General features: G+C 39.5%; 1 pseudogene; it reads right to left on the minus strand.

Annotated features, from left to right (window-relative positions):
- Positions 1–19,622, minus strand: part of LOC135320654 (trafficking protein particle complex subunit 9-like) — a 117,890-nt pseudogene that overhangs the window by 19,214 nt on the left and 79,054 nt on the right.

Genomic DNA, 19,622 nt, shown 5'->3' on the forward strand with positions numbered 1-19,622 from the left:
AAGGGAATGATCTCAGTATCCTAGGAAAGTAAGATAAATGTGTAAAGGAAGATATAAGAATGGAATTATATTTTGTTAATGAAAAATAGTGGATTTCTCCTGAAGCTGGTTACTTCTGAATGGAAGAGAAAATAAGGGACACACTAATATGAGTATAGAAAGCTATGGAAGGCTTGTGGAAGTGGAACCCTGAGGAAAGAGTTTCATACGTGGTCAGAATTGGCTAAGTTTAGAATCAACTTGGGCAAAGTAAATGAATCTTAGAAGTAAGCAGGTACAAGACTAGATTTGGTTTTCTCGCTGTTAAGAGGAAAAAATTTTCTTAAAATGTTAATCCACCTTCAGTAACAGATTGTAAAACTTCTTATACCACTTAACTGATCTGTTCTGCCATTACCTTTGACGCATTTTCTTGTTAATGAATTAGTACTACGTTACAGTGATCTATATGTTTATCTGACCAAGTGTTCTGAAATCTTTAAACAAGCTCCCCAAATATCAATTTCTAATTAAAGTTCTTTTAATCTCCAGTTAAGTTTGGGATGCTACAGAGGGCCCCTGAAACATCCCAAAGAGAGATTTTAATCTAGTAAATTTCATTTGGCATGTTAAATAACATGGTATTGTCAAATGAATAATAAATCTTCTAAGGTTATATTGTATGAGAAAATGTTATTAATATAGATATTGTAGAAATTATATGGACTCCCTAAAATTCTGGTATATCTGAAATGTTACCAGTGATAATTCTGGGTATAGTGACCAGGTTTCTTTATCGATTATAGTGTAACGGTGTTTAACCATGATTTTAAATCTTTTGTCATTTATAGACAGTTAATGGTTGTCTTCTGATGGTTTTGCAAAATGCTTGCTCTTCAAGGAGATTTACTGATTTCTAAAAAATTTCAAACTATAGCAGTGAAATAAACTGGGTAAGAAATTTTAAATTTCCAATGAAAACTGTGATTAAAAGAATTAGTTACATGGGACTGAGTAAACTGGTGAATATGGTTATAATTTTTGATTTTGTTTAAAATACTACTGGCTTTTAACCTGTTTCCCAGACATAAAGAAGCTCTTCTCTTTAAGCTAGCTATGATTCACAGCAATTTGATAAATTATACCTATGTAATCAGACTTGGAACAGTTATCTTTTCTCTCTATCTGATCCCTCAATAGACTAAAAACTCTTAGGTCCCCAGTGGCTCTATCAGACAAATGAGGAAGATCATCTCCTAACAGATATAGGAATCTCAAGGTATTTTAAGGATTTTAAAGAGAAAAGAATTTACCTAAATCTGTAAGGCAGAAATCCATGACAAGCCCTTGACGGGGCTTTCCTGGCCTTAGCAAACCTTATTAACATTCTACCCTGAGACTCCTAATTAAAAGTTCCAACACAGCCAATTTAAAAAAGCTTATATGATCAAATAATCAGACAACTTGTAAAGCAATTAATCTTGACATGGCTTTATTTGAGAAAAATGAGGGTAACTTTAGAGAGAAAAAAGATTATATTTTAGTGGATATTAAATTCTAGTTTTGTTGACGTCCGTATTTACTAACACACTTCCCAACCATTCCTTGCTGTTATGTCACATTGCTGTACAGTTTAACTGAATTATTAATAGGATACTCTAGCTTTGTTTCTGAAGCTCACTAATCTATCCTTGGGTAAAATTCCAATGCCCCATGACCTGCAGCCAGGGGATTATACAAACTGGAACAGGCATGACTTAAAGAACTGTCTCCAACCTGAATGGAAGGACCCTTTATCAGGTACTCTTAAATAGACCATACACACCAAAGCTGAAGGAAACGGACTTTCGGGTTCATTTCCTATCAGAAATAGCCCCTGCAATGCACTGGCCTATAGAGCACTGCTCACCTTAAAACAATGCCCAAATGGAGAAAAAGCTACCAGGCCAGGATGACAAGAAGACGATATCTGAGGTAGACAGCTGACCCAAGACACCGTACCAGGCCTGCATAAAAATTACTGTGATAATTTCTCCTACCTTTGATTATGAACTACTCCAATTGTTAAGTTTATGGTAAATTACCTATGTCTAGTTCTTCTGTGTTACCTTGGTGGGTTTCCCTACTCCAAGGCTCTAACTAGATAGCCCTCAGAAACGTTATTCTAAAAAGAAATTATAGTTCTGTTTAGACCTCTGTTGATCTTACAAGGTGGGAGACGTCACCTGACCAATTAATACCTGCTCTGAGACTGACCATAAATATGAACTTTCTCATAAGATCACTCAAACTCAATCAGAAACACAAGCAAAATTTTAACCCCAAAATACAACTTCCCGATTATTAAATTCTTAATCATGACTTTATTAACGTTACTAGCTGTATTACTTATATCCTGTCTATTTTATAAAATTGTCTGTTACATTTCCCAAAGTGTAACTAGGCCTACAAAATTGATGATGGCTAAACATCTTGAAGAAATAGAAAAAATTTATAACCCTGAATAAAGTAATTGTAATAGTGTGATTCTAAGTATGGGAATAAGCAATGAAGGGAAAACACTTCCTGGATCATAACAAACAAGTAAGACAGGTGATCCAGAGAATTTTTAGTATCAACAGGGCATCCCCGCCCCTTTTTAGTATAAAAGTGGACTGATTTCTGACTTGGGGGAGACGGTTCTCCAGCATGTCATTCAGCCATCTTCTGGGTCTGCCAGCTTTTCAAATAAAGTCACTATTCCTTGCTCCAACACCTCAATCTCCCGATTTATTGGCCTGTCATACAGCAAGCAGTACGAGTTTCGACTTGGTAACAAGATGACTGCATTGGAGGTAGTATGTCTCCACTTTTTCCTCGTTTCCAATATGTAACATGCACATCATTTATGATCTAGTGCAAATAATTCATCAAAGACAACCACAAAAAGAAACTACACTCACCTAGCTATCAACACTGAAGTCACAACCTATCAATTTTATATGCTTATTAACAACACAACTAAAAAACCTAACATAGGGAATTGATTCCACAGAAATAAAATTATTTCTACTCCTTCAAAACCTTTTTTTCTTTTCTATTTTATTTTGTTTTGCATATTGAAAAGAAAATAAAAGACAAATCATTTTATTTCACGTATTTTGTTATAGCTACATAATATAAATACTACAAAGATATTTAAATTGCAATAAAAAATTGTTCATATATTGTACAAAGATATATACACAATCAATGTGGATAAGGAAAGGAATGGATATTTACTAAAAATCCACTGCACATCCAGTCTTTTACAAGCATATCCTGGAATATAAGCTCTATGATCCAGGGGTCCCCCACCTGCATTCTCACTGTTGAGTCCCTTAGTAATCTTCTACCAAGGCACCAGCATAGAACCACGTGATCAGTATTTTAGGTATAAATGAGGAAATTAGCTCATTCAGTTCTAAAACAAAAACCCTAAAGTAAATACTGAACTTATTTACAGATAAAGAAAATTGGACACAAACAAGTACAGTTTCTTCCCCAAGTTCACAAAGCTAATAACTGGTAAAGGCAAGATTTGAACTCATCTGTCTGATTCTAAAAACTAAGTTGGAAAACCCTTTCGAATGGGAAGGGTCCAGCAGCACAGCCTATCACCCTATCTTTGTTCAGATCTAGCCTTAGACAGCCTGAGACAGCACCCCATTCCTATGGAACTTGAGGGCAAATGATAACAATAAGGATTTTGTATCCAGTAGTTTCTTAGGTATCATTTATATAAACTGTCAGCAGGACAGCAGAAAAACTCTGGGAAATATGAGTGGGTCCAGGGCTTTTTGCTGATTAGAAACTCAGTCTTTCAGGACAGAGTGACCTTCCCATGAGAGGCCACACGGACCTAAACTAAAGGCAGCTGAGGAATGAAAACTAGCAAGACCCTGGAACTCAAGCAAGAAGGATCCCTGCCATCTCCCGCCCTGTTGCCTCTTCATCTACGTGGACACGAAGACAGAAGACCCAGGTTCTTGTCCAAGTTACACCATCATGGATTCTCACCCATAAAAAGTTACGACTCTATGCTGTCCTAAGTCCTTTCCAACTCAAATATGTTGACACCAATATCTCAGCAGAATGTCTATGTCTCCACAAACTCTCTTCTATAAGAATAGTTCTATGGCCACAAAGCAGAAATCCAATTAAAAACACCATGCACTAAGCAAGGTGAAAGTCTGCGTAAGAGACTTTGCTCTCACGCTCAGTGAATGAAAACTCAGAAAAATTGGTCCTTCTCCCTCAGCAAGTTGTAGGTAGGCTGATTGTGTGTGTGTGTGGGTGTGCATGTGTGTGTGTAAATCAAATACAATGACGTCTGGGATCTGTACAGATTTTTTTTATGTTACTGTCATATCATGGAATGAGACACCATTTAAAGTAATTTGAATCTAGTTTTCTGAGAGAGTCTCAGGATCTTTTGGTGGAGGAGGGAAAAGGAAAGGAGGAAAGAAGTAAATGAAGCAAAGGAGTAAGGATACTGCAAGGGAAAGGCAAGACATTAATTTTGTTCCTCATTGCATCACAAACAAATTACGGACTGGCTTTGCCCCGATGTCCTGTCGAGCACTGAGTTGCAGATGAAGAGGTGACAGCCCATTTCTCACTGAGCTTGTGACTGTACGTGGCATCTTATAGAAACAAATCATTTACCCTGATCAAACACTCTAGCAGCAGGCCGTAATTCTCCTATTTTGAGAGATAAGAAAATAGGAGTTCAAAGAGGGTAGATAACTTGACAAAAGTCAGAGGACCAGTAAATAAGAGAGGATGAATTCAAACTCAGATCTGAATGCAGAGTCTGATCTTCCCACTCCCAGGACTGGAAAATCCTTAACACACAGACTCCCCAGCTCCCCTGCAGTGATCCTGGCGCCAAGCATTTCCCATGGCGATGGACTCCAGTTCTCACAGACACAGCGCTCTGTGCAGCCAATGACCTTGATCAGACCTTGATCATCTACCTGCCACGCCCACCAGGCTTCACCATACAGGTAGGAAAGCTGGCTTTCAAGTGAATACAAAGCCACCCTTGGTCTAACCTGGGCTCTTCTGGGGCTTCTCCAGCCTAAAGGCAGCCATGAAAGTGCTCACAGTTTGTACATGAGCCACACTACCTCTCTCCATCTGTCTCCACACCTATACTTCTTAGCTATGACCATTTTGATAATATTGGAAACAAATTTTTAAAAACACAAAAGAAAGGATCCTCGAACAATTACTTAATACTTACAATTTTAAATGATTTGTTACAAAGTGAGTATTTACAAACCGAATCTGCCTTCCTAGGTGTCAGTTTAAACAGTTAAAAAATATAATAGCAAAAAATCTCACTTACAAAATTAACAGAAACATCAACAATAATCTGGAATAAACTCAAAATTAATGCCCATGTTGTACATGGAGAAAACTACAGGACTGTACTGAGGGGTAAATAAGAGGTATGAATGTAGAGACATCAACATATTGCATGGAGGAAAACAGTTTTGTAAAGATGTAAGTTCTCCTAAAAATAATTCAAAACTTAATAAAAATCCCATGAATACTCTTATCTGACTTTTTTTTAACTTGAACAAAATATTTTACAATTCTTCAGGAATAATAAAGTCATAATAATAGCCAAGAAAGTTTGGGATGGAAGAAAAGAACAAAAAAGTATCACACTGTCAGATAATAATTAATTTTTACAATATGTAAGATATGGCACTGGAGTAAGGAAGTAAGATTGACAGAAATACAGCATGAGCTCAAAAAGAGACTCTAGTGTACATAAGTATTTTGTGCATTTGGGATTTCAAATCAAAGAGCAAAGTATGAATTCAATAATTCTCCTGGGACAATCAGAGAATCACCTGGAAAGAACAAATTCTATTCCTGTCATAATGACCACAAAAAAATTACAGATAGTGGTTTAAATATTAAAATACTAATAACAGCAAATACAACTCTTTGCTCACATTAATTCAAGTTCTCCTCACTATAACAAGTACTATTATCATCTCCATCTTAGACATTAAATAAACCTATATAAGAGATTTATACCATTATAAGAAAGTATTTCTAAGAATAATAACAAAGATAAAACCCAAAAGGAAGACATTTACTATCTTAAGAATATTTTGAGCCACAACGAAAATAAAAAACCTACTGAACAAAATGAAAGGCAAGAAATGACAAGAAAAAGCTCTGTGATACATGTTGATGAAGACAAGGGGTTAATGTTCATAACATACAAAGAGCTGTCACAAAGCAACAAGAAGCTCCCTCACTTAAATGTGTGCAAAGGACAAAAGGGATCATTCACTTTTAAAAAGTCAGATGACTAATGAGTGAAAAATGCTCAATAACTCACTGGTCATCAAATACAAACTAAAACAATGAAAAAGCAATTTTGCTCATCATATCGGCAAATATTTGTAAAAGATATTCTAGCTAGTGTCTATCTGTGAGAGAACAAACTGTGAGCGACATTTTGGAGGACGACATGTCAATGGATATGTAAACTCTGAAAAACGTGTGTACACACAGACTCAACTCAACTTCTAGGAATCATTTCATTTAGAAAAAAAATCAGTTCAAAAGATGTACTCATCAGAGCATTTACACAGCACTGTTTACAATGGTGGGATGAAAAGCTGAAGTGAAATCATATCCTGTGATAGAGAATTGGTTACATAAGTTATTCTACAGATTTTCATTCCCCACTGGAGAAGCAATTTCTAGAGTCACTTGAAAGGAGCCTGTGATGAATGTAAATATCACATCCAGGGACAAAATTTCCAGAAGCCTTAACTAAAGGAATACTCATACAAGATCACAGGTATGTTTGTACAAGAGGGATGCCAGTCAAACATCCTTTCTGAAAGTGGAAAATGGAGAAAACTTAAGGGTCCAACATCAAGAAAATGATGCGGTAAATCACGGCGAGACGTGGGCTCTGAAGGGGCCGGCGATTCGGCATTGTCCAGGGCCTTGTCCACATCACTCTCCCACCAAAGGTGTCCTTCCACAAGAGACCACACCTGCACATCAGGAGACCCCTCCATTCTATCTGAAAGGACCGGGTGAGTCTGGAGTGGGAGGACGTCTATGATATACCCGTGAGTGAATAAAGCGAGCTGCAGAACACATATACTACGGTCTTATTTTTCAATAAAGCATATATATACACACATATACATAGAGTTCTCATATACGTGTATGTATGTAGGTATGTATGTATTTATGGGTATATATATATATGTCATAGGCATAAAGGTCATGAAATATATACACCACATTGTCAACAGCTTTTACACTCAGGAAATAAGGGGAAGGGGGTTAGGGGCCTTTAAGTACCACCACAGTTCCCTTTTCAGTATTTCAGTTAAGTATACATGAATTTAAAAGTTTATTTAAGTCCGAAGTAAAGTGGACGATGCCTCCACAAGACAGAATGCTATACTGGTCATTAAAAATCATGCCAGGGGTGATAGAATATTGCAGAAAAACATGTAATAAGCCGAATGGAAAATGGAGGTCTCCACACAGAAAACAGGCACAGAGTGATCGCTGGTTTTTATGACAGAGGTGATACACACTGATGAAAAGAACAGAAAATAGAAGTTAAAGTGTTAATTACTGTCTCTGAGTAGTGGGACAAGGATACCCTATTTTGCCCCTTTTTTCAGACTTATTATATTAAATACACATTATTTTTCATCTGAAAAAATAATTTTTAGATGTCTAGTACCATGCATTGGAGAAAATACATGAGTACATACATAAATAAATAACTAGGAGACACCGCAGCAGCGTCACACAATGTAGAATGGGCGATCCTGAATAACAACGCACAGTTACATAAGGACCCACAAAGTGAGAGCACCTGCTGTAACAGGGCATGGCCCCCTTCTATTTGTCAGTTGTATCTTCAGGGCTGAGGCAGTTCTGAGCACGGCCAGTGTCAGTGCTGGTGTCTGGATGGATGCCACTGGAGGTGAGGGCACCTGCAAGCCGAGAGGAAGAACAGAAATCATCCTCTGCTTTTTCTGTCTTGTTTCTTTGTTACTTTTAAAGAGAGGCATAAATAAGATAAACTAAATCTTCCCTGCTGAAATTTAAGTAATGAAACATTTTTTAAAGTCTTCACAGCTTATATTCTGCCTATAACTGTCTTTTCAACAAAGCATCATATTTATTACATGTTAATTAACTCAATTAACTCACTGTTGAAACCTATTAAAGAACATGAAATGCACTACTTGAAAGCACCACGCCTGCAGTGACTACCTCAGCTGTCTTGATGGCAGTGCAGTCAGCCCCCACCATCCCGTGGCCCTGAGCTCCTGATGCTGCTAAGAGAGCATGCTGCCGCCTCAGATGGAGAGGAACTGTGAAAGCATTTTCTGAAGTCATCAGCACTGACAAAACATAACTGACAAATCCCAGGCTTCTTGGAGAATGTCATTTTCGGTTTCTGGCCAACACGCGTCAATGAGCAGAACCACCCCATTCCGAGCCATGGGACACACGTGGGAAGCAGTTTTGGAGAAATTTCCATGTATAGAATGCAACCAACTATACATAGAACTCTGAAAAAGGAAAAGATGAAATACTCTGATTTTGGAAGACACTCAAAATATTTTCCTAAGCCTTAGTAGCTGGAAAGGCTGGGCTTCTCCTCAGCCACTTATTTATTTCACAGCCAGTGAGCATCTCCCACACACCCTGTTTCCCTGTGTCTGCTGGGAGCCTCATTCACACTTATGCTGACGATCTTATAAGTCACAGGGCAGACGCGTGTCTCTCATGCCTGCCACCCTCACACAGGCTCGCCTCCTAGCCTCACTGTCTGAACTTGGCCCCATTTTCTCACCTGCTTATTTGGAATCTGTTCTTCTGTAAGCTGCCTGAAATGCTTTTTGGAACAAGTCAGAAGAATTAGTGGGTAGAGAAATGGACAGTTGGACAGGTGAGAGGTGGGCAGACAGACAGAGAGACTCCAAGAAAAGGGGAACAAAGAAAATTCCCTATGCAGAACCCTCTTCTAGTCAGGGAAGAAAACCGCCACGGAGACGTGTGAAGAGGCAGGTGGCTTAGGGCTGTTTCCTGGATTCCATGAAAAGTCCCACCAAGAGAGAGGGTAGAACTATAAATAATAAAAGAAAAAAGCATGCATGCTTGAAAAATATATCTACAATATGTACTTTCTAAAGAATAGATTCAAATCAGCAGGGCCCAATAACACAATCCTTGGGTATTTACAGAAGTGAGAATCCCATCTCCAAACCACAAGGCATCCCTTAGGAGCACTGAGAGTCTTCACGGGGCGGTCATAAAGCCGTCACCGCAAAAGCTATGCCCTCCTGCACTTACGAGGAACGAGCAGCTGTGCTAGGGCTGCCCACGTGCGTCACTTACACCCCCCAGCACCTCTATGGGGGGGACGCCTAGCGAGCCCCGTCTCTGCAGGACAGAAAACTAGTCCGAGAGACGCTAAGCCGGCCTACCAGTTCTCTATCTCACAGGACTGGTCATTCCAGAGCAGGACTCGAACTAGGAACCACGTTTTTAATCACGGTTCTACCGTGATTTGTGTGCTTATTTTGTGTATAATACATTTGTTTCTGGCATGAAAGGATATTTAATAAATGATCGGTTGTCTTTTCTATCTCATTAGCTCACAATCTTTATATTTTTGAATTGTACTCTTTTCCCCTGGAGAAAGGAACGGAAAAAGCAGTGGTCAGAATGTGCTGGGGCTCCATTCTTTATCTGTTACCTCATCTCATCCAAGTCCCCAACCAGGGAGAAGGATCAAATGTCCTCTTCATCTTTAAAAGAGTGGTCTCCAGTGATGGTGACTTACTCAATTCCAAAACCAAGTCTGGGGGAAGGGCACATGCAGCAACCAGAGCAGTATCATGTGTAGGAAGGTGAAAAGAGCTCAGGGGGTCAGCCTGATTTAATTTCAATAGATAAAAGAATACCACACTCTAAAAATACTAGCATGCAATGGATTGGTTCTTTCTTGACATCTAGCAAGTTTCCACAGCCCACATGTAACATTATCGTGAACTAGTGAAAGGAAGAGTCCACAGATAGGGAAAATCAATGCCACAGGCAGGCTGAAACCCAGGCTGGAGGAAAGGAAGAGAAAGGGCATAGTTAAGAAAAGGGGAAAGTCTGGGAAAAAGATATCATCACAAGGACTCTCAAGCATCATTCAGCAATCATAAAATCATTCATTCAAGAAAGAGTTACTTAGGTCCTATTTTGTGCAAGATTTTACAGAGGGCAAAGAAAGACCGCAGCGTCCATTGTAGCAGCAAGTGTTGGGGCTATAATACAGTTCTGATTCCGGTACGTTGCACACTTTTACTCAGTATAAAGGGAAAAAATAAATAAAATAATACTATGTAAACTCTACACGTTGTTGAAAAAAAATTAAAGAAGACCTAAATACCTGGACAGACACACCACGCACATTCCTGGATCAGATGACAGCGCTCTTGGAATGTCAGTGCTCCACAGAGCGATCCACATATTCAACGTGGTCTCGATCACAATCCCAGTGGGCTCCTCTGCAGTAACTGGCTAGCTGCTGCTACAATTCATATGGGAATTCGAGGGTCTCAGTAACCAAAACGTACTTGAAAAAGAAGAAAAACGTGAGAGGACTTGTAATTCTCAATTTCAAACCTTACAACTGTATCTCCAGGTGAGATTAGAGGCCATTTTAAGTTATTACTGTGTTTATCCTTATTTTATAAATTCTCTACAACGAATATAACTGTTAGAATAAGAAAAGTAAAAAGTAAGGTTTTTTAAAACATGCACAACGATTCATTCATTGGGAAAAAAATTATTTTAACTATAAAGAGATAAACAAATATCTAGTGAAAAAGGACTACTTAAAAACAAGGGTGCATTTACATTTTTCATAAATTGAAAACTGAAAAGCACAAACACATCAAGTTTCTAGGGAGACCTGTGAAACATATTAGTAGTTATTTTCAAAAATTCTAATTGAAGAATGAAAACTCAAGAAAGGGAAAATCGTGATTGACAGCCAACTGCAAACACATGGAGAGCAAAGGCCTAGAAATCACAGTTCCTTTAAATCTGCTACTAACTCAATAGGAGTGGAAATTCCTCCCTGAGGGGACAGTGGAATCCCATGCATAAGACAGGATACACAGTACAAACTGCAGTAGTATTGGGAGTGAATTTCTTAGAAGAATTCTAAAGTTACAACATTGCTGAAAAACTATAAAAACACTGACAGACAGATTAAAACACACAGTCATATGTATTATATAGAAACATATGAAGTCTGCTCCCATGTTGCATAGAAATACAAACATATTTGTGCATTTATAGGCACTGATTACTTTATCTCAGATAGAATATTTCAACTAAAACAAAAAATCAATAATACACACCTCTTGTCAAATCTTGTTCATAAGTTACTCTGCTATGTAACCATAATGTGTCTAAGATACATCTAAAATTAGTGAAAAAGATCTTTGTATGGTTTCTTGAATTCTTCTCAAAATTCCAAGCTTAATTTTAAAATAGATCTGAGCAGTATTTCTATATTATCTTTTCCCTTGTGAAATGAACAACATAGTCTGTTGTCAAAATACTGTCCTTACAATGATTCACGAGCACCGTATCCTCACAAAACTGCTGGACAGCAAGGCGCTATCCAGACACTGTGACCAAACAAATGAAACACAAGGAAGACAGTGACCCTATTCTGGAGGGCTTATAATCTGTGTCAACACCGGGTTTTCATTTGATTGGTTTGATCGGGTAGCAAGATGAAATCAATCAAGTACTTTCTTTTTGAGCATTCTTTAAGTCATGACACTTTTCAGTGTCATGAGCAGGAAAGAGTTAAGCATGACTTGATTAGGTTAAATAGCAACAATCATCATCGGAGAGTGAGTAATAAAGAAGTTAACTGATAGCAATACTTCTGCCTACATGAGACCTAAAATAAATCTACACTAATATTCGAAAGGAAAATGAGGAGATGAGGTCACCAAAGAGAAAACAAACTAACAAGAAATCAAAAACGGAAAAACTTTTTCATTAACGATTCCAGGAAGGAGTGGAGCATGTTGGTGAAAAGCACAGATGTTGGGGACAAACATGAGGGTCTGAACACCCACAGCACTGGGTAGCTGTGACACTGATATGTCAGTGAAATTTTCTACATCTCAGTCTCCTATCCATAGACTGGGGACAACAACCGCACCCATCTCCTAGAACGGTCCTACGAATTAAGTTATTTTATATATAAAATTTTAAATAAAATACCTCAGATTTTAAATAATACCCCAAAAGCACAAGGAACAAAGAAAACAGAGATAAATTGGAGTTCCTCAAAATTTAAAACTTTGCTTCAAAGAGCACCATCCAGAAAGTGAAAAACCAATACACAGGAGAAAATTTTTTCAAATCATTTATCTCATTAGGAATTTGTATCTCCAAATGAAAAAAAAAAAAAACCCTACAACTCAACAATAAAAAGGCAACTCAATTAAAAAGTCAATAAAGGATCTGAAAAGGTATTTTTCAAGGAAAATATACAAATGGCCAATAAGCACAATGAAACGATGTTCAATATCATTAGCTCTAAGGGAAATCAAGTCAAAACCACTAGAAGAAACCACTTCACACCCACAACAATAGGTTATAATAAAAAAAAATATAACAAGCACTAATGAGGACACAGAGGAAGCGGAGCTCGCAGCAGTTGCTGGTGAGGACGTAACACAGAGTGGCCACTTTGGTAAACAGCCTGGCAGGTCCTCAGGGAGTTGAACATTTGGTTTCTGAATGACCCAGCAATTCTGCTGTCTGGGCACACACGTAAGAGAACTGAAAACAAATGTCCACATAATAACTCATAAAGGAATGTTCGCGGCGACACTACTCATCACAGCCAAAAAGCAGAAACAACACAAATGCCTATCACCTGATGAATGGGTAAAGAGTGGGGCCCAGCCATACAGTGGAATATTATTCAGCAATAGCAAAGCATAGAGTACTGACCCAGGCCACAACGTGGACAAACATTGAAAACGTTACTCAGTGTGAAAGAAGTCAGTCACAATAGACGGTTCCACTTACATGAAGTGACTCGATTTAAATGAAATGTCCAGTACAGGCAAATCCACAGAGAGAGAAGAGTGGCTCATTGGGGAAGGGGGAGGATGGGGAAGATGGGAATATCTGCTTATGCATACGGGGCTTCCTGTTGGGGGGAAGAAAATGTTCTAAGATTGAATGGGATGCACAATTCTGGGCATAGAGTAAAAACCGCTGTACATTTTAATGGGTGAATTGTATTAAAATTGTTAAGAAAAAAAGCACCTCGGGCCAGTACCTTCCCATAGTAAATGCAAATTGCTAAATTTTATTACAGGAAGAAGAAACTGCCCTCAGCATGAAAGCAGGAGATCAGCAAATGTGAGTTAACCGAAATTGGACAAGAGCATTTCACTTGAAACAGTTGCTGAGTGTACACAAAATATTAAGACATGACAAGGAAAATCAGTTTGACATCACGAAGAAGCATTCTGCTTCAAATGCAGATCAAGGATTCGGCAAGCCCAGCTGCTAGAAATGACCAGAGAAGAAACCTGGCTCTTTAAACAAGCACCAGAGCCAACAAGGAAATAGTGGTGAGGAAAGCAGGCGGCCGAAAATCTGGAACAATTTGCTACAAATAATTTCTCCACTGAAAATTCAAAAATAAAATGAAAGTTATGTAATGCTCTGTTGACCTCACGTGAATGGGCTTCCTTCGGTTCTCGACTGTTCTGTAACCCCGATTGAGAGACTCAGGAGAATCAGCATGGCTCCTGGGAGTCCCCAAATGACTGCCCACCAGCACGCTGACCACCATCACATCTGCCAGGGTTGAATTGCAGAGAACAGACCAAATTCTGAAAGGAAATGTTGACAAGGGAAGGAAAGGCTGCAGTCAGTCCTGGGACAGAGACCCTCTGAGCAGAAGCCAGAAGGCTTCAGGTGAGCTGCAGTGGCCCTTGGGCAGGAAGGGACCACGGGGGAGCATATCTCAATTCTCTTCTCTCTCTCCCTCGGGTAGGAGAGATAAAGCCTGCATACTTCTCACCTTGAACTGTGGCATCTGGCTGGCAGAAGTCTTACCAGCACGGAATGATTATTCAAGACTCTGTGTAAAAAGTCAAGAAATCGAGAGGGAGTCGGGAGTCAACTCCACGAGCCTCTCAAATGCTCCCATATTTATTGTGTATAATCAAAGGAAAAATTCATCAACAGTTGTGAGATAGTAAGGAGGAACTTCGGGAAAGACGGGATGAGGCAGAGATTGTAAAATCCACAATGAGTACAAAGGATTAGTGTATCTTTAGGGAAGTCATGGGGTGAGGGGAACAAGATAGATTTTTAGATATGTGAATTACAAAGCAGACCACCAGACCAGCCAGGTCCTTGTTTTGGGGATAATAGGCTATCTAACAGCACACAAGCCCAGCCTTTATAGCTGAGGGCCACGGTCCTTGCTTTGCAACCAGCAGAGTGCTATCTAAAACCTCAACTATGCAAGCAAAGCATTGTCTCTGCTTTTTAAGGCAAGGAGACTGGTGTGAGGATGCACAGGCACTTGCTTGCAAAGCAGTTTCTAAGCATATTTTTTTCTTATCAAAGTTCACAGGCGGCTGGGGTGTGTTACAGTTTGTTAAACCAGTCATGGGCTTTCACATGGAACCATTATGGAGGACACCCTAGGATGACAAATCCTGCCTCTGGGTCTTTTCCTGCCATCTTCAGCTACTCTAGCAGGGTCTAGGCACATCCGTGAATAACGATCCTACAGAACCACCCACACTCTTAAATCCTGGTTCTTGAAACTTAATTTTAGCTCTACACAACTTAACGTAGAAAAGTTTCAGAAATAAAAGATATGATATCCCTTTTATATCTCATCATATTACTGATTTTTCTGATTGCTCTAAGCTGCTTCTACTTGGTAAAGCACATAATTCTACAGGTGAACTCAGTAATTTCCATTGGGCATATCTATCCATTTTGGGCTCGCTAACTACTATTGGTCAAATATCGATACACTTAATTGATTTATTTATTTATCAGGAGGAGAGGGAGTGTCACTCTTTTCCTCAGCCCAACCTCAACTCTTTTCTCATCAACTCAGGACTCCTGAAAACAAAACAAAGTATTTGTTTCCCTTCTACTCTTTCCACAAACACAACAGGAAACATCAGCCTGGAGAAAGAATTCAACACAAATGTTAAAACAAACATCTACAAACCTAAAGCAACTCCATCTCCGAATCATGATACACAATGAAATGAGAGTAAGTGTGTCAGGCACAAAGCATGCGTGAGACTGACCACCTCATTTCTATTCTTCAAAGGAAGGAAGGTTTTTGTATTTTTTTTATCATTCTTTGTCATTGTTTCTGAATATGCCAAAAATAGTTTATGAAATAATTATGCACTGCAATAACTGATTTTTATTGTATCAATTATAGATGGCATTCAGAGGGGATATGAAAACCCAGCTCTGTAAAAAATGCAAAATTTCTTCCCCTGTTAAGAACACGTATACAAAATGCAACAGAGTATTCAAATTCTTGTGGAGAGGAGCAAAAGCCACAGAACAAAAGCAAAGTCATTAAAATAAGTCGATTCAAAATTCACTGGACAAACATGCTCAATGCATTCAAAGAATTTTAAAGGCACACTGCAAACCATTCACTTAATGATCTGCAGGCTAGAGGAAGCATTTCCCTCTTTAACAGACAACAGAAATCAATAAGGTGCCCCAACAAACAAGGACCAAAGAACAATCAGGTTTTTAACGGTTCTCATATATCAGCATGTTCTAAACATCAAAATCCAGAAATTTTAAACATTCATTCAAACCACAATGAAACAAGCATTTCAAAAAAAAAAAAAAAAAACTAAGCACACAGATCATGTACATAGATTAATGAGCATGTCTTGTACCGCTGGAAGAAAGAACAGGCTATAGCCTTTTACTTGAAAAATAAAACAACTTTTAAAGATAACTGCTAAAACACATTTCATCATTCAAGTTGCCTTCAAAAATCTGAGGCACTTGTATCTGATCAGAATAGCAATTCTGAGTAATAGTATGTTACAATTCAGCGCCAGTTTGCTTTAGAAGAAAAAAGAAAAGCTACTGTTCCTCAAATCCTTCACAGAGTGTGAAGTGCCTCCCGGCCTCTTTCTCCTCCCGTTTTCTAAGCTCATGCTCCCCAACTCTTCTGAAACAATTATGACAACCTCTTATTCCCAATATGCCAAATGACAAAAGAATATCAATTTATTTGTGTAAATATATGCCTACACCTTGAACTGGAGGAAAAAGGTATCAGAAGTCTATATGGAACTTATTTCTACTTTCCTGAAATCACACACACAAACGTTCACACAGACACAGACACATACCCCCTGGATTACTGGACACTTCAAAAGCTTAGGAATTCCAACTTCTAGAAGATAACTTTGTAGTTAGTTTAAAATACAATTCTGTCAGCTTTTGAAAGCCTTGATCATCTGCTAAACCATCCAAATATCAAAGAGACCCAATTAGCCTTCTCTGTAGAATGTAATTTCCATTGACGGCAAAACAGACCCTAAGAAGTACTGGATCAAAGACTCGTGTTTATCACTACCTATGATCGTTTTTAAGCACATTAACAGATTCAGAAATGTATGTCTCAACAACATTTATTCTTATTGAAATAGCATACGTGTTCAATTGTCTATAAATAGACTAGGTCCCATGATGGTGTTTAAGATCTATTTTGTGTATTGCAATATTTATTTTCAAGTGCAGACAAGGAGGGTGTGTATTACTCAGTTGTAGAGCACCTAATTAGCATGCACAATGTCCTGGCTTCAGTCCCCAGTACCTCCAAAAAAATAAATAAAAATAAGTGCATATTTAAAAATAAGAATAAAGTTATAAAAAATACAGACTAAAAACCACTGCAATCTAGCTGCTACAATTATACTAAAAAAACAAGGGTTTCTATCAAACACTGAGTATATGCCAATCACAGAGACAATCACAAATCACACCTGACAACCATCACGTGTGATTCTCAGCTAACCTACTAAGTAAACACGGATGAGCAACCCGGCACTGCGGATGAGGAGACGGATCTCGGAGGAGCCGTGGACGCTGACCGTCCTGCTCCCCGTGACACCACGTCAGCCCAGGGCAAGCGCTGACAGAGCTGCTCTGATGGGACACCCAGCTGCATGGAGCCTTGGGGCACTGGGGAGTCCCAGAAAACACTAAAAATTGTTCAGTGATAAACCAGCTCAAATATACTACATTGTGCCACATACTTTAAACAGGGAATATGACTGAGACTTTTTGATGCCTCCGTGTCCTTTCCGCCATCATCAATTATTTGCCCTCTCAGCGTGACCAGTGATGAACTGGACCCCATATGAAGTGCACTCAGATGGCAGAGCTTTTAAAGCTGTTTTATGAAGTTTGTAAGACTCTGTCTATGCCTCACACAGGCGGTCATCCATCACTTCTCACCGGTGGGGACGTACCACCTGAAATCACTCCTTTCTCCTTTTTAAAATCCCTTCATCTAATCCAGACTTTTCAACAGCAAAGCAGCAGCTCAACCACAGACAGTGGACAGCTTCTCACCAAATGGACTCGAACAGCCCATCGGACTACCTGGAAGCCCTTTTCTTCTATTAAGCCCACTTCCGGGCACTTCATCATTTTCTGATTGGTGGACTTGGCCACCGAGTGGCCAACTCATAGAGCTCCCAGCCTCACATCCGGGGGTGGGAGAGGACCCTGCTGTTTGGAGAAATCAGTGAGGAAGGCGGACATCCTCCAGCCAGGTCTGCATGGGTAGAAGTGTGACAGTGTGCTCAGAAATTATACCGTTAGCATCCCTGGGCTCCCATGGACTGGTTTCACATTAACCAAACTCATGACACACTGATGCAAGAAAACCAGAAACTTATTAATGTAACAGAAGAAGTGAAACTATAAACCAGACTGAAATATCAGAGTTCAACCATGAGTACATTTTCTCCTCCACAGCCCAATCACGGGCAGGCAGTCACATGGCAACCATGGACAGAAGCAGAGCAGGAAGGGTTTCTAGATTAACTCAATGGACTAAATTTCTGTTATACGAACAGATCTGCTGCCCAGAAGACATTTAACGCCAATCACGGTGCACTGTTCGTGGACAGTGGCCGAGACATGACAGTGAGCACCTGTGTAACTCTCCTTTCCCTGTCCTTTCTGGGCTAACTGATGCAAAGTGGTACAAAGATTCAGGGATGCAGATACCTCTAAACACCCAAAGCCCATCTCTGGGAGCCTCAAAACCAGACAGCCAGGGTTTAAATACCAGCTCTGCCACTTACTAGCTCTGTGAACTTGGCCAACTTACTTACCCTCTCCGTGCCGAAATTTCCACACTGTAAAACTGGGATAACATTCAATCCTTCCTTACTCATTTGTTGAGAAGATTGAAGGATTCATTTCTGTAAAACTCTCAGAAAAGAATGTAGCACATTTTTGTTGTTCAACAAATGTCAACTTAATATAAAAGTGATTTACAAGTCTCCCTTCTAATAATATTATGTGTTTCCTGGCTAGTATAAGTCCCAAAGAAAATCCTTATTTCTCCTTTTATAAACTCTTGGGGAGCACCCTCCCATTCCATTCCACCACCTGTTTAAACTAGGTAGGGGATGCCTCCTCCCCATTCCTCTGGGCCATGGAGAGTGCTTCTCCCTTCATACCCCTGGCCGCTGGATCACAGCTAGCCCTCGTCACACTAACAGGGTGAGGTGTGAATCCGGGGAGACAAGCAGGGAATGTGAAACCCTATCTTTCCCTCCAGTGTTGGTCACCATTGGGAAGCACCTGGGATGCTCAGCTCCATGTCAGGACAGCCCTGTGCATGAAGGGGCAGGTCCTCTCAAGGGAAGGCTCGCTGTGGCCCAGAGCTACCTGGGACAGGGTGAGTCTCTAATTCTGGGACACAGTATCATGACACACATTTTCCCACAGCCCTGAAGTTCATGGAGAACGTGGCTTTATCAGTAACATAGAAGACATTTATCGCCTGCATACTCTTTTGTGTCATCTCTCAGTTGGCTGCTGGAGACAACATGCATATAAGTATTGGATCCCCTTAGGCCCCAACATATATGAAGTAACAAAAAATTCTGTGGCTTAATGTTGGTTCAGGGTGACTGTGTAACACTTCTGACTCTGCTGATGCTTAATTATGGGTATAGGAACTATGGAACCTCCTCAAATATCTTTCATCATAAACCAGCTTTTCTTGTTTTCCTGTTTCTTAGTAATTGACAAAGACTATAAAATGATGGCTTCACACCAAACAGCAGCTAAAGATTATGAGCCCTCTTGACATACCCACTGTGGTAAACAATTTACATAATTTCTAATTCTCACAATTCTACAAAGCAGATACCAACGTCCCAAACTCACAGACGAGGGAAAAACTCAGAATGAACTGACTCAGGCTCACATGGCTCAGTGGCAGCGCGTGCACGCAAACC

The sequence above is a fragment of the Camelus dromedarius genome, unplaced genomic scaffold, assembly GCF_036321535.1.
Source record: "Camelus dromedarius isolate mCamDro1 unplaced genomic scaffold, mCamDro1.pat HAP1_SCAFFOLD_37, whole genome shotgun sequence".
In the NCBI taxonomy this organism is placed as follows: Eukaryota; Metazoa; Chordata; class Mammalia; order Artiodactyla; family Camelidae; genus Camelus; species Camelus dromedarius.